Consider the following 26,476-nt stretch of genomic DNA (forward strand, 5'->3'; position numbering starts at 1 on the left):
ACAACGTTATTTTGAGATCATTGTACAAACTTTAACTTAAACAACATTCCCAAAATATGCTCAAAATGTTGCAAATAAAATGTTATAATTTTGTTAACTCGTCACATTAAAAGAACGTTTTATAAAGAACAATAAACATCTCATCTCTCAATGATATCCTCAAAACATTTTCCTAATGTGACAGAGAGAATGTTCCTCTTTTGTTTTTATGAAACATTGGGACAATGTTATTTTGAGATCATTGTACAAACTTTAACTTTAACAACATTCCCAAAATATGCTCAAAATGTTGCAGGTAAAATGTTCTAATTGTGTTAACTCGTCACATTAGAAGAACGTTTTATGAAGAACATTCAACATCTCATCTCTCAATGATATCCTCAAAACATTTTCCTAACGTGACAGAGAGAACATTCTTCTTTTGTTATGACAAAACATTAAGACAACGTTATTTTGAGATCATTGTACAAACTTTAACTTTAACAACATTCCCAAAATATGCTCAAAATGTTGCAAGTAAAATGTTCTAATTGTGTTAACTCGTCACATTAGAAGAACGTTTTATAAAGAACATTCAACATATCATCTCTCAATGATATCCTCAAAATATTCTACAAATGTGACAGAGAGAATGTTCTTCTTTTGTTTTTATGAAACATTGGGACAATGTTATATTGAGATCATTGTACAAACTTTAACTTTAACAACATTCCCAAAATATTCTCAAAATGTTGCAAATAAAATGTTATAATTGTGTTAACTCGTCACATTAAAATAACGTTTTATAAAGAACATTCAACATCTCATCTCTCAATGATATCCTCAAAACGTTTTCCTAACGTGACAGAGAGAACGTTCTTCTTTCGTTATAATGAAACATAGGGACAATGATATTTTGAGATCATAGTACAACTTGTTATTTCAGAAACATTCCCAAAACATCTTTTGAATGTTGCAGTTAAAATGTTATATCTTAGTTTTCATATAACGTTATAGGAACATTTTTTAAAATGAGAAAACATCCTTAAAATGTTCAGTAAACATTACATTCAAATGTTTTCTTTAGAACATTAACCAAACTTGTAGGGAATGTTAGCGAAAGTTCTGAGAACGTTCCCTGCTAGCTGGGAAGGTCATTATAGGCGTAATTTGCGGGTGGGACGGATGGGACATGTCACCACCACTTTTTGCCAGGGTCGATATAGTCGATATTGTCCCCACCACTTTTTAAAACATCTCGCGGCACAAATATACCAATTCTACAAATAAATAACATCTCCAGTTAACTGGCAGAGCATTAATTTTGTTCGTTTTTTAAATAAGAGACGATCTAGCGCTGAAATGTGTTTTTTAAGTCAAAGTGATCAAAGTGCTCGTTGCCGCTGCGATCAGTGGCGCGGATACAGTGTTTTCTCGTGTGGCTTGCGCACACTTCACTCGGATGCGCGCATAAGTAGTGTAACTATGGAGTTATTCTTGTGCCAATAATAATGAACGTAGCTTTTCAAGAAACTAATGAAAATATAAATTGAAACTGAATAAAATATCTTTGAAACTGAAAAAGAATAAATTGCAGGCAATTTTTTTTACTTCGTTTTTAATACACTGCATGTTTTGCTAACTATTTCTCATATTTCAATCGCTGATCTGAATTTACAAATGCGCTTCCAGAGTTTTCATTTACGCTTCTGAAGTTTTCGTTTACGCTGCCTGAGTTTTCATTTGCCATTCTGACACATTTCTCTCGTGGGGGCGGGGCTAGTAGCAGTGTGTTCTCATTGGCTACTGAGTTTTTGAGTGACGGCTTCTTGACCTGGAAGTGAAGACGTCAGTAGTGTGTTTATGTGTGGATGTGATGTGAGCGTCTGTAATCGCAGCTTTCTATTTAATTTGAGTGATATTAAGTTTATATCTGTATTTATTTGCTGCTACACTATTGTTGAGATGATTTCTTATAGAAGGTATAACTTAGTACAGACGAATGATATCATTATCATTATTCATCGTCGCTATCAGGATACTGGATAACGTTAGCTTACTGTGGTAAGTCTGTTTTTTTTTTTTTTCATTAATACTATACTAATAGGCTACTATTTATAATACAGTACTGGCTTTTTTCAGGTGGTGAGGCATTTTAGAGCTCAGTGAGAGCCCATAACATTATACAGCTGTGTTGTCTTGATTTAACTGTTAGCCCAATCATTAGGCTAATGTTACATGACTTGTTTATCTACATTCGGTTACAGTCTTCGATTAGATCATATTTGCTTCGATTAGATCACATTTCCCCCAGCCACCCCAAACAACATTGGGCTAGAGTACTGTACAGTATCTGTAATGTAGCCTACAGTACAAAAAGTACTGTATCAGTCAATGACCGATGCCATTTGACCAGAGCGCTGTCAATCACTGCCTGATTCAACTTTGGCAATGTAAAGCCTTTTTTACCATGCCAATACAGCAATTTAAACATGAATTTCTCAATTGCTGATTAATTTGCGATGCAGAGTTTTTGAAAGAGGAGAGACACGACTTGACGACAGACCACGTCTCTGTTCATAATATGTAAACAGTAGTTGCTACCAGGGACCACCTGTCAAAAAATGATTGATTGACAGGTGCCACGCCCCTTCCGGTGACAGGTACCCGCCCCTTTTGGCATAGGATCAGAGGGATCAAAGAAGACCAGATGAGATCAAAGAGATCAAAGGGGTTTTGAAGTCCTTTTGACAGCTAGTTTTGACCTATTGACCCGGTTAGCCCTTGATCATGTAGTTATTGACAGCTAGTTTGGGGTTTTGAAGTCTTTTGATGCCTTTTGATATTGACAGAAAGTGTTTTTAATAATTACGTCATGGCTATGACAGCTAGTTTGATGCCTTTTGATATTGACAGAAAGTGTTTTTAATAATTACGTCATGGCTATGACAGCTAGTTTGATGCCTTTTGATATTGACAGAAGGTTTTGAAGACACTGTGATTAAATAATTATGTCATCTAGTTTTAATTGTTTGAAGCCTTTTGAACATGACAGTTAGTGTGTGTGTTTTTGAAGACACAGTTATAATAATTATGTCATGACAGCTAGTTTTGGGTTTTGATGCCTTTTGAAGCCTTTTGAACATGACAGTTAGTGTGTGTTTTGGAAGTTGGTATCACAGGATCCTCCTCCCTACATATTCCTTAGCTTATCCGGGCTGTACTGTGAAAACTGATAAGGGAAAAACTGTGGAAGTTTATCTCACACAAATGTTGAAAAGCCATTCAGTTCTTTTAAAATAATATAAATAAATAATATAAAATAAAGATCTTACTAAAACCTCACACCAAAAGTTTAAATAAAATGGAGTCACAAAAAAAAAAAAAAAATTGCAATGAGTCTCTCAAAGCGTGTGTGTGTATGTGCGTGGAGATCAGACATTAGAGGAGATGTGACCATCTGTGTGTGTGTGTCACGGGATTCCCCTCTGACATCTGAAACGTGCTGTTCAGACACTGTGATTAAACAATGTCACAAAATTACAATCAGTTAAATGTTTAGGGGTATTAAACAAGTTTATGAATGGGTTCACAAAAATGTGTTAAATTTAAAATCACATATTGGTTCTCTCTCTCAGCTCCGGCTGATCTGAGTCAAGAGCGTGCATCTGTGTGTGTGTGTGTGTGTGTGTGTGTGTGTGTGTGTGTGTGTGAGAGAGAGAGTCACACAAATTCAGTGATCAGGATATCAGGTGCTGAGTTTATTTATAAGAAGTATAATAAAGCTTAAATTATATATTTTAAAAACAAAAGACTGTTTAAATAAAATCTTTAAAGTTTGAATACATACGCATCTTCTATTTACCTTTTAGAAGATTACTGTAATGATTTTGTTTAAATTGAACCTAAGGTATAATTGTTATTAAACAATGTCTGTTCAAAAACTTTAGATGGTTGAAAAACTGTACTTAGTCGTCTTAAATCTCATTTATGTGAAAAGATTCAATCAGCATTGTTTTTGTCCATGCTGGGGTTTCAATTTTGATGGCTTTTCATAGCCATAATGATTTTTGTACCCTAACTGCATATTCTATCCCGTACACCTAAACACGACCATCACAGAAACCTACATTTTCAAAAATGAAATAAATAAATAAATAATTAAATAAAATGTAAACAAAGTTTTAGCTAAATAAATATATATAAATAAAAACACCATACATTTTTAGAGAGTCACAAAAGTCATCTCACACCTGTGAAATGTTCAATAATTCCTTAAGTTGTATCTGTGAGAAAATGACCACATAGGCCTATCTTCAGAGAGAGAGCAACAATGAAAACATTTAGAAACTGTGAACCTGTAACCTGTAACTGTAATGTTAGTCTGCTAACACCTTTCCAGAGCCAAAGTTTTGTTCGTACTAAATTTATTTCAAAGCATAATCGTAAATGTGATCTTTTAAAATGAAAGATTGTTTTAGTCTGAAGTGTAAAGTTCTTAACTTTCTTTCTTTAAAAAATCTTTAAAGTTTGAATACATTCATATCTTCTATTTATCTTCTTAGAAGACTTATGTATGATATAAATGATTTTGTCTAACAGTGACCTAAATTATAATTGCTACTACAGCGTCTGTTCAAAAACTTTAGATGGTTGAAAAACTGTATTTAGTCGTCTTAACCCTCTATGGCATGATGTTGCCCTCAGGCAACAAACCACATTTTTGGACCTCACACCACCCCTTTAATTTTTTTATATATATTTTTTTAATATATAATATCACCTGACATGTCTGTTCAATGAAATGAGGGGCTGAAGTGGGTGTGACCTTTTTTGGGGGGGTGAAAAGATTTATATTGAATATATGAAATTTATATGAAAAGATTCAATCAGCATTTTTTGTCCATGCGGGGTTTCAATTTTTATGGCTTTCCATAGCCATGATGATTTTTGTACCGTAACTGCATATTCGATCATGTACACCTAAACACGACCATCACAGAAAACTATAAAATAAATAAATAAATAAATAAATAATTTAATATCATTTCTAAGCTGTTTTGCGCGCGCACACATTATTTTACACACTCTATTTAAAATGAAATTATTATTAATAAAATATATAACTAATGAATAATAACATATGTTACTAAAATGTAAACAAAGTTTTAGCTAAATAAATATATAAATAAAAACACCTTACATTTCCAGAGAGGTGAAGTAGTTCTTTATGCAACGATAAAAAAACAATCCAAAAAGCAAATAGTTTAGGTTGTCAAACAAAACAGCCCCAGATCCTTCAGAGATACAGTGTGAAATAAATGTTCCAGACCCTCACAGAGACGAGAGGACTTACAGACCAGATGAGTCTCGGGGGGACAATGTCACAGTAAATCTAGTCTGCGTTCCAGAGCATACTTGTGAGGAAATAACAGGAGGATGCAAGATGCAAGTAAAACTCAGTTTATTGTTAGTGGTCAGATGTAAAGACACAGGTCGGGGACAAACACTCAGGTGGCAGTTGAAGCAGGGACGAGATGGCGATCCGGTGGTGGTGCAGTGGTCAGCGTGCACGAGTGAAACCCAGGAACCGTGGAACATCCAGACGACACGAAGAACTGACGAAATCCAGACGAGAAATCTTGTAGACGAGGCACGAGCACAGGACACACACCGGGAAACAACCACAACGATCTGACAACATGAGAGGGAAGTTACTGGGCATATAAAGGAACCTGGGATTGATGACAGCTGGTGACACTAATCAACACAACGAGTAACCACACCCACACAATTACACTCACGCAGACACATCAGAGAGAGACAGCCGATTCATGAACCGTGACAATACTACATCCAGAGTTTATGCTAAATTCATTTAAAAGCATAACCTTAAAAGTTTAAAATTAAAAGACTGTTTAAATCAAATCTTTAAAGTTTGAATACATTCATATCTTCTATTTATCTTTTAGATCTTTTGTCCATACAACATGGTGTCACAATGTTTTTAAGAAATCCGAGGACTCTACGTTGCTCTTATTTAGACTAAGTTGTATCATTTGGAAAATCACCACACAATTATATTTTCATCTGTGGGTGGCTGAAGGATTTCCTTCAGGATTTTATGAGTCTCTGAGATGATGTGTTTAAATTATGTGTCGTCTCGATCTGCCAGGTCTCATGTTCTCTATTGATCGGGTCAGTCTCATCATTGATGATAAACAGTTCAGTGTAGATCTTGTTTAGAGAGACCGTCTGTGGTGCACTTCCCTCCAAAGTCCTCTCAGCGTCACGCAGCATTCTTAATTTCATCTCATTCCTTACATTCGGAAGAATTTCTAAAAATCAGGACAAAGTTGGATAGTCATATTATTAACAGGAGCATCACACTTGAGAATGCACAGTGTTCTACAACAAGAGATCTTACCATGTTCTTTTACCAAGGTAGAGTGAGACACCTGAAAAAACTAAAAAAATAAAATACTCATACATAAATATATATATAACATACATAAATCATTTCTTAACTACGCAACTGTTTCTTAAATTATCAGACACTCACCGCACTGATGCTAACATCACCATATATTGTCTTTTCTACCATGATTGGAGCAAATATTGACCCACCATTCTTCTGGTCAATTGTGAAGTTAAGCTGATTAGGGATCTGAATTAATGGCTGTCCGAACGATGTAGTATTATTATGCTGTTGATTTGTCATGTTTCCAGAATGTGCACCATCTGTTAAAAAAATTAACAATTAAATACACAACCAAAACCATGTAAACATTATAGTAAAGTTTATTGAAGATTGAGAAACATATTGAACTACTAACAAAGTAAATTATAAATCTTTTCCTACGTTTGATATTCTTTTTTCTGATTTTTTTCACTATGGACTTGATCCTTTTTAATGCTTTTTTTCTCTCCATATTTATTCTGTAGTTCCTCTACTGTGTCTTCCAACCTCCCTGTTGTTCTTCTCCAGCTGTGTTAACCAAAGACAAACAGTTAGAAGAATAAAATGTATGTACAATAGCAAAAATAAAGTTGGTCATTAGTTGTTAGGGTTAGATACACCTGCAAACGCATTCATAGACCTGTTCACCTGTTTTCATTTAGCATACGCCAGAGTTCAAAGGCCGAATGATTACGTGGTCAAAATTTCTCTAACATAAGAGTTAAAAAATGTACACAAGTCACGACGCATTGCATTATGCACCTGACCTGCCGGCTGATGAAGTATTTATTACATCAAGAAAACATGAATACAAAACACTGCACTTGGATGAATACATTTATTAGATTTATTTAATAATATTACCAGTTCCATATGATCTTTATTAAAAAATAAGACAATAAATGATTTTATTTTTTAAATTTGACTGCATTCTTGTCCATTTCTAAATGTTTACCTTTTGATTTATGAATTATAACAGACTGATGGGAAAAAAACATTATTTTGCTGTTACTTTTTTAAAATTTGTTTTATTATTATTATTCAACAATTTCTTTCTTTTTTGTTATTTTTTATTAGTTGTGATTTTATATAAACATTTAACTTTTAAAATAAAGGATTTACAACAATCTATCACCATCTTCTGTTATATTTGGGCTCCATGCTCATCTATTTACAGTATATATGATATTGGTGAAGGGATTCTCTATCTCTAGCTACGGCCCTGTTCACAGGAGTCGCTGAGAGCAAGTTCCAGCTGATAACGGTCATAAAGTGTGAGATAAGGTGCAAGTAGCTAAACTAAACATTTCATGTTTGACAGCTGTTTTGAGAAATGTTAAACAACAACAAAAATAATCAGGCAAACTAATCAACTTTTTTCTAATTTCACCATTTTGAACTTAAAATAGGCCTATATAATACATGTGATTTAATGTGAGAGGAGAAGAAACAAATAACAGCCATTTTCATCATATTAGGCATAAGATTAATAATGAATGTGTACATATTGTGAATTAACTTAATAAACATATTTACCTAACATCCATAGCCTTCAGTAAATTAAGGCTAGACAAGAACAACAAAGTTCCTTTTTAACTCTGCCCCTGCTCTAGTTAGAACTTTGGAGCGCTTAAAAGTGTGGGGCTCAAAAATAAGTGTCATTTGGAACTCTTTTATAGTTATTTTTATCAAAAAATATGTTGATAATAATTAAAAACTTCAGTGCCCTTCGAAGGCACCATTTTAGATAGTTTGGCATGCATGGGATTGTGTGTCCATATGCTAGTGAGAGAGCGTCTGGTGCTCAGAAATACATTCTACATGATATAAAATATATCTTCATTAAATGACGATTTTGTCTGTTCTACTAATGTCTATTCTTTAATCCACACATAAATCGTAACGCGCATAATATCACCTGCTCAAGTACTTTTTGATGAGTTTCTTCTGTATTAAACAGCGAATCTTCTCAGTCAGATCGTCACAAGATCTCAGGAATCCTCTCACACTGCTCGTGTTCACGCGCTCCATCGCTGCACTTGTGTGTATGACTCGAACGATTCAAACTTCCATAAAGCCAGGGTTGCCAGGTCCCAGAAATATTTCCAGCCCAATGACAACTCAAAACCCGCCCAAATGGAATGGAAACTAGCCCAATTTTCCCATGTCCAATCAGATTAGACAACGGCTGGATTATTAACTTACGTCTTCAGCATCTGATGATTATAGATATTATAGTTAATTTATTCCTTTATGGTTCAGCATTTAATATCAAATTAGAGGTTATGGTTTTATTGTTTTACACTTCTCAAGCGATTTCTGTTTGCTTTAAACAAGCGACTTTTTATTTTAATTTTTAGACTTGATAGAGTATTTTATATTTTGGAGGCTTTTTTGTTAAAGACCCTATCCTTAAAGGTACGCTTGTGTAGGAATTTCTCCCATCTAGCGGTGAAATTCTATTTTGCATTTAAACGAATAGTGCTCTCTAGCGCCTCGCTTTTTCAAATGCGTGTTGCAACTGCGGTAGCCGTTATGTGTCAAGAATCTATGACAACATGTCTTTCAATAGCACTTCATCGAGTTTAACTGTACATGTTCTACTGTTATGCTGCCTATATAATGATTTACACAACCAAGCAATGAAAAAAAGCTTGCAATTTAGACCGTAACTTTGACTTACCTGTCGAGAAGAAAGCAGGCACCTTCAGCGTCCTTTTCAAAGTCTTTCTCCTTCATTAGCTCTTTCCACCTGGGAAAAGCTATCCCGATATTTATTTACATCCCGATAAATACAATTTGTGCATTTTGGCCACGAGGATTCCTTCTCCTGCATAAGTATGATCCAGCATTATATTGTCTGGTGCAGTGCAGCCTTTTCAATTTTGCCCGGGGCAGTATCAATGCTTCCCATATGGTCTAGCGGTTAGGATTCCTGGTTTTCACCCAGGCTGCCCGGGTTCGACTATATCGACGGTATGGGAAGACAATTTTTTTTTTTATATTGCTAACAAAATTCAAGTTATTCAAGTTCATCAATAATCATTTTTAGTTATTCATAGTCTTAGAGGCCTACACGAACTGCAGAAAATATGTAAAAACTCATGAATGAGTATAAAAATATTTTCACAAATACAATTATATTGAATTCAGAAAATTTCACTATGGAATATTTACTTTATCTATCATAATTTCAATTTAGTATGTCATCATTTACACTTTTCATCTCATAATTATGACGCATAGTCATCATTTTAATTTCAACTTTTTACGACTTTTTGTCATAATTATTACAATTTTTGTCAATTACGCCTTTTTAATGTAATACTTAAAACGTTTTTAAGTCATTATTTGGTAACACTATTTTGATGGTTCTTTTGAACGTGCTGTTGACTATAGTAGTGTCGCACCTGCATGTCCACTAACTCGCTTGTGAGAGTCAGAGTGTGTAAAGTAAACTCTCATTAGTGTTAGTAGAGTATTAGTGGACTGGTAGGGTTAGAATAAGTTGAGATATAGTTGAGTTACTTATAGTCAGTAGAATATCTGTTGGGGAGCATCACAATAAAGAGTCAGCAGATATTACGCACAGTATATTTTTTCAGATGTTTAAATGACAAAATACAATTTTTTCAACCGAGTGAATCTAGACCTTCAGAAGTCATAACTTCAGGGGTCAACGGTTTAGGTCAGTTGGCGAAAACCCTACATGTGTAAGGAAGTTTTCCAGATTTTCACCCAAAATCAAATACTGTATTACACTTTTCAAAGGATAATCTAGCTTTAAAGTTAGAATAAAAAGTTAAAAACCAAACATATCTTCATACCTGTTGTGTTCTGACACAAGGTTATTTTTGTTTTATAAATGTATTTTGCTTATTTCTACAAGTATCAACCTGATAAATATGGACTACCCAATACGTCTGACACAACATTTTTAAGAAAAAACAGTGCTTTAAAATACAACTAAACCATGATAACAGATGATTTTTTGACAGTCCTACAGTTTTTGACAGTCCTAGATAAATGCATGTTGATTACTAAGTTTCAGGCATAGTGCAATGTTCAAGAAATCTAATATTGGTGTAATCTTTGCAAGGTCTCACTCACAATGTACAACTTTGTGTTGGGTGATCCAGGCATACCTTTACTAAAATATTATGGAAGTCGTTCTACTGTAATTATACCATATTTTATTTATTAATATTATGGCTTCATGTTGATTTAAAGTTTTTGTTTGTTTGTTATTAACTAATACCTTTATCTTTTAACTAACATCCAGCACAAAATTAAAGAGATGTTTGAGCTGAGGATGTTCTCTGACCCCAAATAAACAGATAATGGAATGTTCACAATCTACAATATACAGTTAGATATTCTCCTACTTAGTATGTGTGTAAATATTTGTGCTTAAATCTATTTTTACACACCATAGTGATGCAAAGTTCCACATCCTATGGACTAACTTTCAAACATAATCTTATTCTTTATCTTTAAGATTCAAAAAACAAATCACTAAGAATTTGTGATACACAAAAGTTTCCAAATTATGTTTTTATTACTCCACTAGATTAAGTCATCTTGTTCAGACGACACTGGTTCACATTTTGTATGTTGGAGACGTACAGGTGAAGACGTTTCTTTGAGAGCTGTCAACATTCAGTGTTTATTGAAATAAATGACCATTAAGAATTTAAGTGATAGTCTTTCTGTTTGACTAAATTGATCACACAAAGTGCATGCTGTTTTACACTTAAACTATCGAATCACATCTGACTATTGCACCGAGAGAGCCATATTCACCAAAGCTTGAGGCTGTTAAACAAAGTTCCACACTTTGGTAAAACCTGCTGATAAAATTGTACAAAAGTAAATTCTAGAGGTTAGCTGGGTTAAAAGTAAATGCATCATCATGAGCCATTTAAAACAAATACAGAAAAGCCACTATAGTGATCAGTTTTGGCTTTGTCAATTATGCTGTTTACATCTGGTTTTTGTACAGTTTGCAAAAAGTATATAGTCTCCGAGCGTAGTCAAACATGTTCATATAGTATTTTATGAAAAACATGACAAATATTGCATAAAGATAATTAAATGACGGTCCTTCTAGTATGAGAGTGTTTAAGACACTTTTAGAGCATCTTTCTGCTATGTCTATACGAAACATTGATGTGAAAGATGAGTATTACACTTCAAACTCGTCTAACTATTACACTTATTTTGTTATTATTACACAGTTATTTTGTTTGTGTGTGTCGCTAAACATGTGGTATAAAAATATGTGGTATTTTTACATGAAAGGAGGGTTGATTCATTTTTTATTCTGTCCACACCAATACTTTGAGTTTTAGGCGTCTGTCTTTTAGGCTCGATCCAGAAAATAGACGTTGTGTTTTATGTCTTAATAATTGTTCTTCTTTTTATGATCTTCTTTTTATTCGGCATAATGCCGAAATGTTTTAACATATCATCTAACTATTATATCTAACAATCAAAAGTTATATGTGAAACAAGCTCAGTCGCATTAGAGTTGGTTTCTTGTTTATATTGAACATTGTTATTGAACCGCATGTTTAACAGCGCTATTGTTCTCAGCCTCATCAAAGTTTTCACCGGAGCATACCGACTCTGAAACAAGACCAAATATTAGCGCGTAACATTTGTTTGCATTTCTTCTGAAACACCCTGTTTTGAAATTGTTTAACAATTTTTTAACATCACTAGCGTAACACTTATCGTATTGCCGGGTGTGATTGTATGGCGTTTTCTTTACACCTTCCCCCGGATATCTGTTTCCTACAGTTAGCTGTAATGTTAGTGAACTCTAGGTCTTCTCTTTGTTCATCTCTTTGTTCATCTCTTTGACAGTATTCACATGAATTGGCTTGATTTGATAAAATTATGGTTTAAACCATCATCTTCACGTGAGACATTTACATTGTATTATTATACCATCCTAGTTTTTTAAATAGCGCTAAAATGTATATTTAATATTTTAACCCTTTATGCGGATATAGAATACCACACAAGGTTCTCTGTTCTCTGGTTCTATGTTTTTAAAAATACCGCGAAACAAAGACAAGGACCCTCAAAATCTGTGCATACAACAAAACACATGTAGGTGTACGATGATTTATCAGAAAATTACTTTTGTTTGAAGAAAAACTTCAATCTGCTGATAACTATTGAAGTTATTAAACACGGTAATGATGTGTTTAATACGATATTGATTTTAATTTTAACTCAATGCACTAAAGGTCTATGAACTTTAACATCTTAATAGTTAACTTAAAGCATGCGCAAAATGAAATAGATCCTAACTACTTTCTAAATGTTTGTTACAGAACTTATGGCGAACAATTCACCCATGCATATGTTTAATCAGATTTTGTAACTGGATTGAGTAAAAATAATAAACTTCTCTCTGGTGGCATATGCATAACTTCTCCATGATGCTACTTCTGTTGCATCGTGACTATAATTTGCATAGGCTTTCCTGATGACGACACCCTATTCAACCCCTCCAGTGGGGCGAGGTGGCAGACCCCAATTGCTGCTCTGATAAATATTTCAGGACATCGCACGCTCTAGCTCTACTAGCCGCGGACTGCTGTGCTACTGCATCATCTCATTGATCAAAAGGACTGTCAAAGCCCGCTTCAACATTTGCCTGAACCTGATGCAGACTACGCTTCTGACCCAAAAACACAAACTTCCGAGCATTAACGCACAAACCCTGGACGACTGTACCGCAAGGACTCACTCAGGAGATTCCAGGAACATTCCAGGAACGAAAAGCATCTTTCATTATCGAATAGTGGACTATTCGAAAAGTTGAAAAAATGGCGACGCAAAACCTGATGGAGAACAAGTATCATCCAGCATGTGAGTGCGCCACGGGCAAAGAGTGTCCTTTAAGAGCTACGCTAGACTCTATGTTTAAAGATCATTTTAGAGGCCAGATGGTTGGCTTGATGCACAGGATCATCGATGCTGCGTGTGGTATGAAAAACGATTGTGCACAGGATACCAAACGTGTGACAAATCTCAAAAATGAAATGGATGTCGTAAGAGGCCTGACAAAGTCATGGACTGATGTAACGCCCATGTTTTTTAACGGCAAAGAGCCGAACGGCGTAATCCTCAGAAAAGTTCTGGATGTGCTGCGTGCATGTTGTGATGAATTTGAAATCACCGAGATACTCGCTATTTGTACTTTTGTAACGGATCTCTGTGTGTCACTGGTGTCAAAAAATGCAGGTCAACTACATCCTAGAGCAAGACATGATAGCCTGCAGAGATTTTCTATTCTGGTTAGACCATCTGTAAATGTCATTATTGTTTTACTTTATGTACTGCCGATCTATCATTTTCTTCACTACTTCAATGTATGAAAGTATAATGTTAAAATAAAAATTTCTGAATGAAAAATGTCTGAGCTCATAATAATAGTATTATAATAGTATACATAATAATATTTAGAATAATAATATTTAGAATAATTAAAAATACTATATGATTTAAAAGATTAAATATTTCAATATTTCAATATTTGATTTCTGCATTTAAATGACTGTATTCCTGAGGTGGCAACCATTTCCAAGATGTGAATACCTGAAATTGTGTGGTGATTTTTCAATTTTTGAAATTGTGGTGTTGAACAAAATTTGATTTTGTTCTTAGCATCGGTTCCTGCATCATAGAGGGTATTTAATAAGATTAATAAGATTATGTGTTCTGTCATGGACGACTAGACACTAGTCATGGGATGTCCAGCAGAGAGAAGGGCTTGAGTGGACACGCCCTGTGGTCACATTTTTACCCGCCACCGCAAACCTCCTGTCGTCCTCTCACTCTGCCTTTTCCCCCGCTTCGCAACGTAGCCATCCTACAGCTTTTTGCCTGTGCGACAACCATAACATCGACCACCACGGCATCCATTTCAGGCCAAATGGAGCAGCAGGTGGGTTACTTAAACACGGCATTCAGCAACCTGGCCCTCTCCAGTCCCATTTCCACCCGTGGAGTTGAGGATATGTCTCACCAGCAACCTTCGGCTTGTCACAATCCTGGCATGCGTCGGGAACAGGAACGCCTTGACACCTTTCAGAATTGGACTCTTGCTACAGTAACTCCAGCCGAGCTTGCCAAAAGTGGTTTCTACTACCTTGGCCAGGGCGACAGAGTGGCTTGCTTCAGTTGTGGAGGCCAGCTTAGCAACTTGGAACCGGGAGATAGGGCAGTATCAGAGCACCAGAGGCATTACCCCAACTGCCGCTTCGTTCGAGGTGACTGTGCAGATAATGTACCTTTATCTGGTGGCAGCCTTTCCAATGGATCTAACTCGGCAATGCAACAGTGTGAAGAAAGATTGCTCACATTTGTCAACTGGTCCTCAAGAATAACTGTTCGACCAGACCAATTGGCTAAGGCTGGTTTTTACTATGTTGGTCATAATGATCGACGTGAAGTGCTTTTGTTGTGATGGCGGACTCAGATGTTGGGAGTCTGGTGATGATCCATGGGTAGAACATGCTAAGTGGTTTCCAAGATGTGATTACCTGTTGCAAGAAAAGGGCCAAGAGTTTGTTCATCAGATTCAAGCAAGATTTCCAAGACTATTTGAACAGCTATTGACTAATGGAGACAGCGACTCAAGAGAATTTGTTGATCCACCTGTTGTACACCTGGGTCCTGGAGAAGAAGATGCAGTGATGATGAACAATCCTGTGGTGAAGCAAACCGTTCAAAGCAAAATTCTCGCAAGTGGAGAAAATGACAAAACCGTTCAAGAGTTGGTGTCTGATTTACTAAGTCCAGAAGATGAGAAGAGAGAGGAGGAGCGAGAAAGTAAGTTTCTTACTTTTCTTAAGAAACATCATCTTGCCATGTCACAGCACCTAAAAAGTGTGCAGAGCTTAATGGACCATCTTCTAGAGGAGAACGTTATCTCACAGAAAGAGTATGGCATTATTCGTAACTGCACTACAGTCAAGCAGCAGACAGGGCAGCTCATTGAGTTAGTCCTGTCGAAAGGAAATGCAGCAGCAGAGGTCTTCCGCAGCTGGATCAAGAAGAATGATGTCTACCTGCTAAGAAAACTGATGGCCCAGACAAATGAAGCTGCATCACCGAGTCAAGATCTTTCAGACTTGTCTATGGAGGAACAGTTAAGAAAACTTCAAGAGGAGTGCACATGCAAAGTTTGCATGGATAAGGAAGTGAACATTGTCTTCATCCCCTGTGGTCACCTAGTTGTGTGCAAAGAATGTGCGCCTTCTCTGCGCAAGTGCCCCATATGTAGAGGCTTGGTCAAAGGCGCTGTCCGTACTTTCCTATCATAAAGTTTTCCTATCATTTGGATTTGCAAATTTACATTTAACTTGATGAATAAAAACAATGTAACCAAAAAAAAAGAAAAAAAAAAGATACAACTTATTCTAAATAAGAGCAACGTAGAGTCCTCGGATTTCTTAAAAACATTGTGACACCATGTTGTATGGACAAAAGATCTAAGATCTAAGACGCCTAAGTACAGTTTTTCAACCATCTAAAGTTTTTGAACAGACATTATTTAGTAACAATTATAATTTATATCATACATAAGTCTTCTAAAAGATAAATAGAAGATATGAATGTATTCAAACTTTAAAGATTTGATTTAAACAGTCTTTTAATTTTAAACTTTTAAGGTTATGCTTTTAAATGAATTTAGCATAAACTCTGGATGTAGTATGCTCTGGAACGCAGACTAGATTTACTGTGACATTGTCCCCCCTAGACTCGTCTGGTCTGTAAGTCCTCTCATCTCTGTGAGGGTCTGGAACATTTATTTCACACTGTAGTGTATCTCTGAAGGATCTGGAGCTGTTTTGATTATGACAACTTAAACTATTTTCTTTTTGGATTGTTTTTGTTGTTGCATAAAGAACTACTTCACCTCTCTGGAAATGTAAGGTGTTTTTATTTATATATTTATTTAGCTAAAACTTTGTTTACATTTTATTAAATTATTTATTTATTTATTTCATTTTTGAAAATGTACAAATGTAGTTTTCTGTGATGGTCGTGTTTAGGTGTACGGGATAGAATATGCAGTTACGGTACAAAAATCATCATGGCTATGGAAAGCCATAAAAATTGAAACTCCAGCATGGACAAAAAAAAAAAAATGCTGATTTAAGAGGACTAAATACAGTTTTTCAACCATCTAAAGTTTTTGAACAGATGCTGTTTAGTAGCAATTATAATTTAGGTCACTGTTAGACAAAATCATTTATATCATACATAAGTCTTCTAAGAAGATAAATAGAAGATATGAATGTATTCAAACTTTAAAGATTTTTTAAAGAAAGAAAGTTAAGAACTTTACACTTCAGACTAAAACAATCTTTCATTTTAAAAGATCACATTTACGATTATGCTTTGAAATAAATTTAGTACGAACAAAACTTTGGCTCTGGAAAGGTGTTAGCAGACTAGCATTACAGTTACAGGTTACAGGTTCACAGTTTCTAAATGTTTTCATTGTTGCTCTCTCTCTGAAGATAGGCCTATGTGGTCATTTTCTCACAGAGACAACTTAAGGAATTATTGAACATTTCACAGGTGTGAGATGACTTTTGTGACTCTCTAAAAATGTATGGTGTTTTTATTTATATATATTTATTTAGCTAAAACTTTGTTTACATTTTATTTAATTCTTTATTTATTTATTTCATTTTTGAAAATGTAGGTTTCTGTGATGGTCGTGTTTAGGTGTACGGGATAGAATATGCAGTTAGGGTACAAAAATCATTATGGCTATGAAAAGCCATCAAAATTGAAACCCCAGCATGGACAAAAACAATGCTGATTGAATCTTTTCACATAAATGAGATTTAAGACGACTAAGTACAGTTTTTCAACCATCTAAAGTTTTTGAACAGACATTGTTTAATAACAATTATACCTTAGGTTCAATTTAAACAAAATCATTACAGTAATCTTCTAAAAGGTAAATAGAAGATGCATATGTATTCAAACTTTAAAGATTTTATTTAAACAGTCTTTTGTTTTTAAAATATATCATTTAAGCTTTATTATACTTCTTATAAATAAACTCAGCACCTGATATCCTGATCACTGAATTTGTGTGACTCTCTGACACACACACACACACACACACACACACACACACGCTTTGGCTGGTGCTTTTTGAAAGCTCCGCAGGTCAAACGCTGATGTAAAGAGAGGCCAGAGGGCCCTGATTTCTAAACATGTAAGATGATTTTTTATTTTCGTGAACCCGTTTCATACATTGCGTTGTTTCATGAGCTGTATGTTTTTTTCTTCAACTCTCTAAACATTTAACTGATTGTTTCATAACATGTAGGCCTATGTTTTTTCTTCAACTCTATAAACATTTAACTCATTGCATTTTTTTGTGTGAATCCATTTTATTTAAACTGGATAGTTCTACATTTATTTCAACTTTTTGTGTGAGGTTTTAGTAAGATCTTTATTTTATATTATTTATTTATAATCATTTATATTCTTTTAAAGAACAGAATGTTTATGTAAGATGATTTTTATTATTTTGTTTATCTTAAACTGAAGGAATTGATTTCAGTAAGATGTTATTTTATATTATTGTATATTATATTATTTGTGTGAAATATACATTATTTTATAAAATCTCTGTTTCTCACTATCACTGTGCTCTGGAATGTGGAGGAGCAGATGGAGGGGGATGGAGAACCAATATGTGATTTTATATTTAACGCATTTTTGTGAACCCATTCATAAACTTGTTTAATACCCCTAAACATTTAACTGATTGTAATTTTGTGACATTGTTTAATCACAGTGTCTGAACAGCACGTTTCAGATGTCAGAGGGGAATCCCGTGACACACACACACAGATGGTCACATCTCCTCTAATGTCTGATCTCCACGCACATACACACACACGCTTTGAGAGACTCATTGCAATTTTTTGTGACTCCATTTTATTTAAACTTTTGGTGTGAGGTTTTAGTAAGATCTTTATTTTATATTATTTATTTATATTATTTTAAAAGAACTGAATGGCTTTTCAACATTTGTGTGAGATAAACTTCCACAGTTTTTCCCTTATCAGTTTTCACAGTACAGCCCGGATAAGCTAAGGAATATGTAGGGAGGAGGATCCTGTGATACCAACTTCCAAAACACACACTAACTGTCATGTTCAAAAGACTTCAAAAGGCATCAAAACCCAAAACTAGCTGTCATGACATAATTATTATAACTGTGTCTTCAAAAACACACACACTAACTGTCATGTTCAAAAGGCTTCAAACAATTAAAACTAGATGACATAATTATTTAATCACAGTGTCTTCAAAACCTTCTGTCAATATCAAAAGGCATCAATCTAGCTGTCATAGCCATGACGTAATTATTAAAAACACTTTCTGTCAATATCAAAAGGCATCAAAAGACTTCAAAACCCCAAACTAGCTGTCAATAACTACATGATCAAGGGCTAACCGGGTCAATAGGTCAAAACTAGCTGTCAAAAGGACTTCAAAACCCCTTTGATCTCTTTGATCTCATCTGGTCTTCTTTGATCCCTTTGATCCTATGCCAAAAGGGGCGGGTACCTGTCACCGGAAGGGGCGTGGCATCTGTCAATCAATCATTTTTGACAGGCGGTCCCTGGTAGCAACTACTGTAAACACTCAATTATTTTGAAGTATCTCCCTGGTCGCAATATTTATTCTGATTACTTTGTGATAAAGATGACTGATAAAGCTGTTATATGTAGCTAGTATGAGTAACAAAATGCTTTTTCTGTGTCAATATTTGACTAATAATAATGAAAAAAAGTGCACTTCAAATGAAAATTTCTGAGAAAAATGTTTAATCTTTAATAGTCTTTAATAATAAATATATGTCCAAATTAAAAACTTAATACATGCAAGTAATTATGACTGAAAACATCCAGCAACTAGGGAATACACAGCCATGGATATATGTTTATATATAGGGCTATACAGCCATCTACTGGTTACACAACCGTATTACAGATGATAAATGCTGCATGACTCCGAGGCAAATATTTAGTACTGTAAAATCCCTTAAATATATATATATATATATATATATAAAATAAATATTTTAAGTCTGCAACTTGTTACTGTATGTGGGAGTTCAAAGCAGTTTGTATTGTTAGATTATAATACATTTCCTCTCTCATTTTCCAGGAAGTGGAGCAGCTTTTCCATAAACAAAATTCTGATGCTGACACAGGATGGAGTGATACTACCAGAGATCCACTGTCCCTATCAGACAATAATCTTACTTTGTTCAGACACATCACCTTTGAATGACTGGGATCTTGATCTTCAGACACCTGATTTATTTTATTTTAATATAAACTAGCAAATATTTCAATTTCCTCTAGATTAAAACAAACATAGTTCACAAGTACACAAGAGGTTTCACTTTATTCTTATTAATCTATGCTGATCTTGGATTAGCATACCAACAGCATATGAATGTTGAGGGGATAGTTCACCCAAAAATACAATTCTCTCTTATTTTACTCACCCTCATGCTGTCCCAGATGCATTTTACTTTCTTTCTACAGATAAACACGAATTAAGATTGTAAGGAAAGTAATCCATCTCTGCGAGTCCTAAAGACGCTTTAAAAACCACACACAGTGAGCGTGACGGTAATCCTTGCGACCTCAGTGGATGAATCAATGCCTTCTGAAGTCAAACAATAGGCTAGATAAGAAAAATACTAATAATATGACTGTTTTAACTATTAAAAATCACTTCCGACCAACTGTCTTACGTACATGGGTTACAATCCACTTGTATTATATGGACTCACAGAGATGGATTATTTCCTTAAAAATCTTTGTCTATGTTTATGTCAAAAAGAAAGTCATATACATCTGGGATGGCATGAAGGAGAGTAAATGATGAGAGAATGCTCATGTTTTGGGTGGACTATCCTTGTACTGCTTGTGTCCAGTCACTGCTTTGTTACTTGAACTGCAACAGGAACTGCTCAAAGAATCATTGCAACATTTAAAATGTATATGAATTTTTAAAATGTATTCTGTATTTGTAATTGTGCATTTTGTATAGTAATGTATATCATGAGAATACTGTGCATTACATGTATATTATGCAGTTAATGTTTTGTGGATTCTGGTCTTTCCGGTCACAACATAATTGCATCCAAGACCTTCACTCTGATACTTGTGTATATGCTTTAGTGACAATAAAGAATGTACATTTATTTGAATTCATATTTTCAATTACATTCATTTAACTGGTTGTATAATTCACAATTGAAACGGTTGATGATTGTTAAAATATATTTAAAATGTTAAATGTTAGAAGATAGTGTTAATTAAATGAAATAACTAAATACAATTATCAATTTTAAAAAAATGGCAACAAGAACATTCTTTGTGTGACATATGTAATGAAATGCCCTTTGAGGTCTGTATCTGACAGCAGGCCACGATTGTAATTTTCATATTGTTTAAATTCCTATTATTTAAGTGATCATTAATTTTGATGGTGTAAATGTATAACATGCTAACAATGAGTAGTGTGATGGCCATGGTGCCAACCTTGATTACCTGGTTGAAGTGAAACTTTCTTGACGGCTGAATATATCACACACGTTTGCTAGTATTCTCTTTAAACTGTAACAGCTCAACCTAATCAGAGCCTAACATGCAAAGGAATCATCATGAATAAACAAATATTCTCCGAAAACATTGGACACTACAATATTTTAAGTATTATATACAGTACTTTAATGTAGGCCTACAACTACACCTGAATAGACTGAATAGATCTCTTGTGCTCCTAAAAGCTTCTGTCGACTAAGTAGTAGCAGCAAGTAAATAAAGATCAAAAAAAAAAAAAAAACATAACTTAATATCACTAAAAAGAACTGGAAACCTGCGCTTACAGACGCTCAAATCCACACATAAACACACCACTGACGTCTTCACTTTCAGGTCAAGAAGCTGTCACTCAAAAACTCAGTAGCCAATGAGAACACACTGCTACTAGCCCCGACCCCACGAGAGAAATGTGTCAGAACGGCGAACGAAAACTCAGCCAGCGTAAACGAAAACTCCAGAAGCGTAAATGAAAACTCTGGAAGCGCATTTGTAAGTTCAGATCAGCGATTGAAATATGAGAAATAGTTAGCAAAACATGCAGTGTATTAAAAACGAAGTCAAAAAATTTGCCTGCGATGTATTCTTTTTCAGTTTCAAAGATATTTTATTTAGTTTCAATTTATATTTTCATTAGTTTCTTGAAAGCATACGTTCATTATTATTGGCACAAGAATAATTCCATATGTAACGACTAATTATTATTTTTTACGAAGTGTTAACAACTTAGGGTTAACTAATAATTGTTGCAAACTTGTACTACCAACAAAATATTAGTGCATTCCTGGAACTGGGCGTCGTTACACTACATCCTTATGCATCGCTCTCTGCCAGGATTTTTACGTGCTTTTCCCAAACCACTGAAGTGACGTCGACGTCTGGGTTAGCAGTAGCATGAGCCGTCAGGCAAGTGTTATTTAAATAAAATCCTGATGTACTTACAAACTTTCCAATGCCTCGTTTTATGAGTACAGAACCTATTTGTACTACTGTAGAAGTTTGGTACCATTCTGGGCATTATTAGTGGGGTAATTTACGAGATACATCCATGGATCTTTTAGCGCCCATAAGCCATCTGGCTGATTTCTCTAAATAGAGAGCCTAAGTCCCTCCCCTTCCGGTTGACCACCATGGGACCTTACTTCGGAAAAATATTGTATGGTAGTCAATGGCGCGAGACAACAAATATTTTGATCTCGTTTGAATTGTGCCCTGAATTACACATATGATGTTTGTCAATTTAAAAGATACATTTTAAAGTCAAGAAAGTCGCAGTTTGATGTAAAACTGTTGAGGTATAAGACTGAAAATACGTAATTACAGAGACTACAAACCCAAAAGGCGCACGTGTGACGTCATACCTTTTCTCTCAATGAATGAAGCTAACTTTACTGAAGCTAACGTCTGTCATTTTTCCTATAGTCTTACGTTATAATCGTAACGTTACGCCGTCATGCCTGAGTGTTTTGTACCAGACTGCACACATACGAGCAACGGATCTTGTGACGTGCATAGTGCGAGACGAGAGATGTAGTTCATTGAGCGATTTTCACATAAAACTAAATGTTACTCTTCTGTTTTATGACAAACTGCGACTTTCTTGACTTTCATAATTATCTTTTAAATTGACAAACATCATATGTGTAATTCAGGGCACAGTTCAGATGGAATAAAAAGATAAGTTGTCTCTCGCCATTGACTACCATACATATTTTTCCGAAGTAAGGTCCCATGAGCCGGAAGCGGAGGGGAGGGACTTAGGCTCTCTATGGCGCGAGACAACAAATATTTTGATCTCGTTTGAATTGTGCCCTTAATTACACATGATGTTTGTCAATTTAAAATATACATTTTAAAGTCAAGAAAGTCGCAGTTTGATGTAAAACTGTTGAGGTTAGACTGTGAAAAAAATACGTAATTACAGAGACTATAGTTTGTATACAAACCCAAAAGGCGCACGTGTGACGTCATACCTTTTCTCTCAATGAATGAAGCTAACTTTACTGAAGCTAACGTCTGTCTGTTTCTATAGTCTTACGTTATAATCGTAACGTTACGCCGTCATGCCTGAGTGTTTTGTACCAGACTGCACACATACGAGCAACGGATCTTATGACGTACATAGTGCGAGACGAGAGATGTAGTTCATTGAGCGATTTTCACATAAAACTAAATGTTACTCTTCTGTTTTATGACAAACTGCGACTCTCTTGACTTTCATAATTATCTTTTAAATTGACAAACATCATATGTGTAATTCAGGGCACAGTTCAGACGGAATAAAAAGATAAGTTGTCTCTCGCCATTGACTACCATACATATTTTTTCCGAAGTAAGGTCCCATGAGCCGGAAGCGGAGGGGAGGGACTTAGGCTCTCTATAAGCTCTAACTTTAATAATGTTCAACCAAGGGAAAAAAGGCTTCTAGGGTGGTGTTTGGCTCGAGGTCATGGTGCAAAGGGTTGATTTTACTCCGAACCATCCCTTTAAATAAAGCCATGCCTTTTCATCATATGACTGAGGTCTGAGGATGCCCTAAAATGTACACAGTAAAAGTGACAAGAAATGTGGGACAGGAAAACAAAGGGCAGACGCCTTTACAATATCCAAAAACAATTTGCAAAAAGAGAATGATGTTCTGACTTAAATCATTCATTGTTCAAAATAGGGAAACATAAAACAGGATTATGTTTATCCTGTGATGAAGCAGAGACTGTTGAGCATACATTATGTGAAATTTACTAGGGAAAGAGATAAAGAGTTATTAGATAAATTAAGATTGATTTAATACATTTCACCAAATCTATTGAATTGTGCTTTAGATATAATAATTAATTGAGATAATAATTATCTCAGAATAACAGGATTGGAAAATAGAATTTAAATAAAACATTAAATAAGTATTATTATGCTATTATTATATTTTCTCACCTTCATATTACAGTTTTTCTCAGTTGCTTTGGTACAATCATTGAATCATCCTTATGATTTGCAAACCAGTAAGTGCATTTCTCAAAACAATATGTACAAACAGCACCACACAATGGAATACCTGCAAAAGCCTGTAACTTGCTCAAAATTATGCAAGCTTGTTTCTGCCAAAGAATAACATGGAAGCCCATTTCCAACACATAATTAAAAAAGAAAATCATGCATAGAAACTCAAAATTATGCCTTTAAAAGCTCATTGATCTGAGGCGACATGACACAGGATGAATTGTATGGGCTTACGGGTTTCCATATATATCTCACAATTCAGACTTTATATCACGCAATTTTGACTTTTCTTGCAGTTGCGAGATTATATGTCTCAATTCTGAGATAAAAAGTCAGAATTCTGAGATTTAAAGTCTCAATTGCTAGAAAAAAAGTCAGAAGTGTGAGATAAAAAGTCGCAATTACCTTTTTACTTTTTTTTATTCTGTGGCGGAAACAAGCTTCCATACAAAATCCTTAGTTCATCTCTCAAAAATAAGTATTTATGTCAATGAAGATATCAGTGCCATCAGAATGACAAGTCCTTGTGTCATTGTTCACAAACAAAGATAGTCAAAATGCATAGTTGTTTTGCCAATATAACAGTGTACTCTTTCAGTATTTTTAGATGTTAATTATGGCTACGATTTTGAAGACAATGATTGGAAATTCCCAAGACTGCACTTTATCAGCAGTACACATTTTTTATTTTTTTATTTACACATTACTCTGTGGGATACCGATTGCAAGAGACTGGACAGGATTCACGGTTACTGTTAGTCTGTCAACAAATTACAGGACATATAAAGATATAAAGAAAAATACAAGACTATATATGTGTATATACAGTCAAGTCAAGTCAAGTCATCTTCATTTATATAGCGCTTTTAACAATGTAGATTGTTTCAAAGCAGCTTTACAGAGATAAACGTATAATTTAAGGTAACAGAGATTGTTTTGGCTTTATAGCGGTTCTTTAATAAAGTTATTTTCCAGCTAAAGTTAGTTTTGATTGATTCGCTTCCGATCATTTGTTATTAAATTAGGGGCCGCTAAGACGACACCATTCTCTCTACACAGACTTTAAACGCGAATATAGTTATGTGCGTTTGAATGTGCGCAGGTTTGTAATTCCCTACAAACCAAGCCTAAACAAAGTACTGGTCTTTCCTTTTAAATTTTGATACAGAATTTTATTTTATTTTGTCACTTCGGGGTAGGTACGCGAATCGAATTTTGCGAAACGAGTGGTAAAGGGATCCTCCATAGGGAGAGACTAGTTGGCACTTCAGCACTGCGTTGTCATCGGGTCCAGGCGAAGGTCCTTCGGCAGATCTGGATACGGCCTGGATCCGGCAGGCTGCGGGAAAACCTTGGGATAAACAAAGACACTAAAATTAGCGTAGATGCCATTCTTCTTATGATGTAACGAGTACATCAGGATTTATGGGAAGTGTTCCCGGTTCCGGCTGACCTAATCTATGCAGCCTAACATTGAATTATATAATGTATTATGTGAATACTAGGTCAAAGAGATGTGTTTTTAATCTAGCTTTGAACTGAAGACTGAACTGAACTGAGAGTGTGTCTGCTTCCCGGACAATGTTAGGAAGACTGTTCAAAAGTTTTGGTGCTAAATAGGAAAAGGATCTACCGCCAGCAGTCGATTTTGATATTCTAGGTATTATTAACTGGCCGGAATTTTGAGATCGCAATAGACGTGAAGGACTATAATGCGTTAAGAGAGCTTATTAAGCTCGCTCAAGTACTGCGGCGCTAAACCATTTAGTGCTTTGTAAGTAATCAGCAATATTTTAAAATGTATGCGACGTTTAATAGGCAGCCAATGCAGTGTTGACAGAACCGGGCTAATATAGTCATACTTCCTGGTTCTGGTAAGAAATCAAGCTGCTGCGTTTTGAACTAGCTGTAGTTTGTTTATTAAGCGTGCAGGGCAACCACCCAGTAAAGCATTACAATAATCTAGCCTTGAGGTCATAAACGCATGAACTAATTGTTCCGCATTTGTCAATGAGAGCATATGGCGTAATTTAGATATATTTTTAAGATGGAAAAATGCAGTTTTACAGATACTAGACACGTGACTTTCAAATGAAAGATTGGTATCAAAGAGCATATATATATATATATATATATACACAAGCACTCGTGCACGCACACACATACTGTACATATGTACATGTATGTGTTACATTATGTATTTACTGTATTTACAGTATTTACTATAATGTAAAATGCAACTGTAATATAGCATTACAGTACATAGTGAACATTGTCTGATTACATAGCCTACCTGTTCTGTCTACAAATGATTAAGGACACAGTTGTTTTTCCAACATTCAACAATACTTGTCGACCT

General features: G+C 34.9%; 1 long non-coding RNA gene and 1 pseudogene across 2 annotated transcripts; one reads left to right on the plus strand and one right to left on the minus strand.

Moving 5' to 3' along the window:
* Window positions 1–6,415: 6,415 nt before the first annotated feature.
* LOC311092553 lies at window positions 6,416–6,897 on the minus strand. Its single transcript, XR_014608259.1, has 3 exons — window positions 6,842–6,897; window positions 6,542–6,720; window positions 6,416–6,437 (listed from the first exon to the last, which is right to left on the minus strand). It is a non-coding gene; the product is annotated as an uncharacterized lncRNA (long non-coding RNA).
* Window positions 6,898–13,991: 7,094 nt separating this feature from the next.
* Window positions 13,992–15,830, plus strand: LOC311092778 (putative inhibitor of apoptosis; annotated as a pseudogene). The gene has a single exon. The product of its transcript is annotated as a putative inhibitor of apoptosis (transcript).
* The last annotated feature ends 10,646 nt before the right edge of the window (window positions 15,831–26,476 follow it).

The sequence above is a fragment of the Abramis brama genome (assembly GCF_963993115.1).
Source record: "Abramis brama genome assembly, chromosome: 11".
Classification (NCBI taxonomy): Eukaryota; Metazoa; Chordata; class Actinopteri; order Cypriniformes; family Leuciscidae; genus Abramis; species Abramis brama.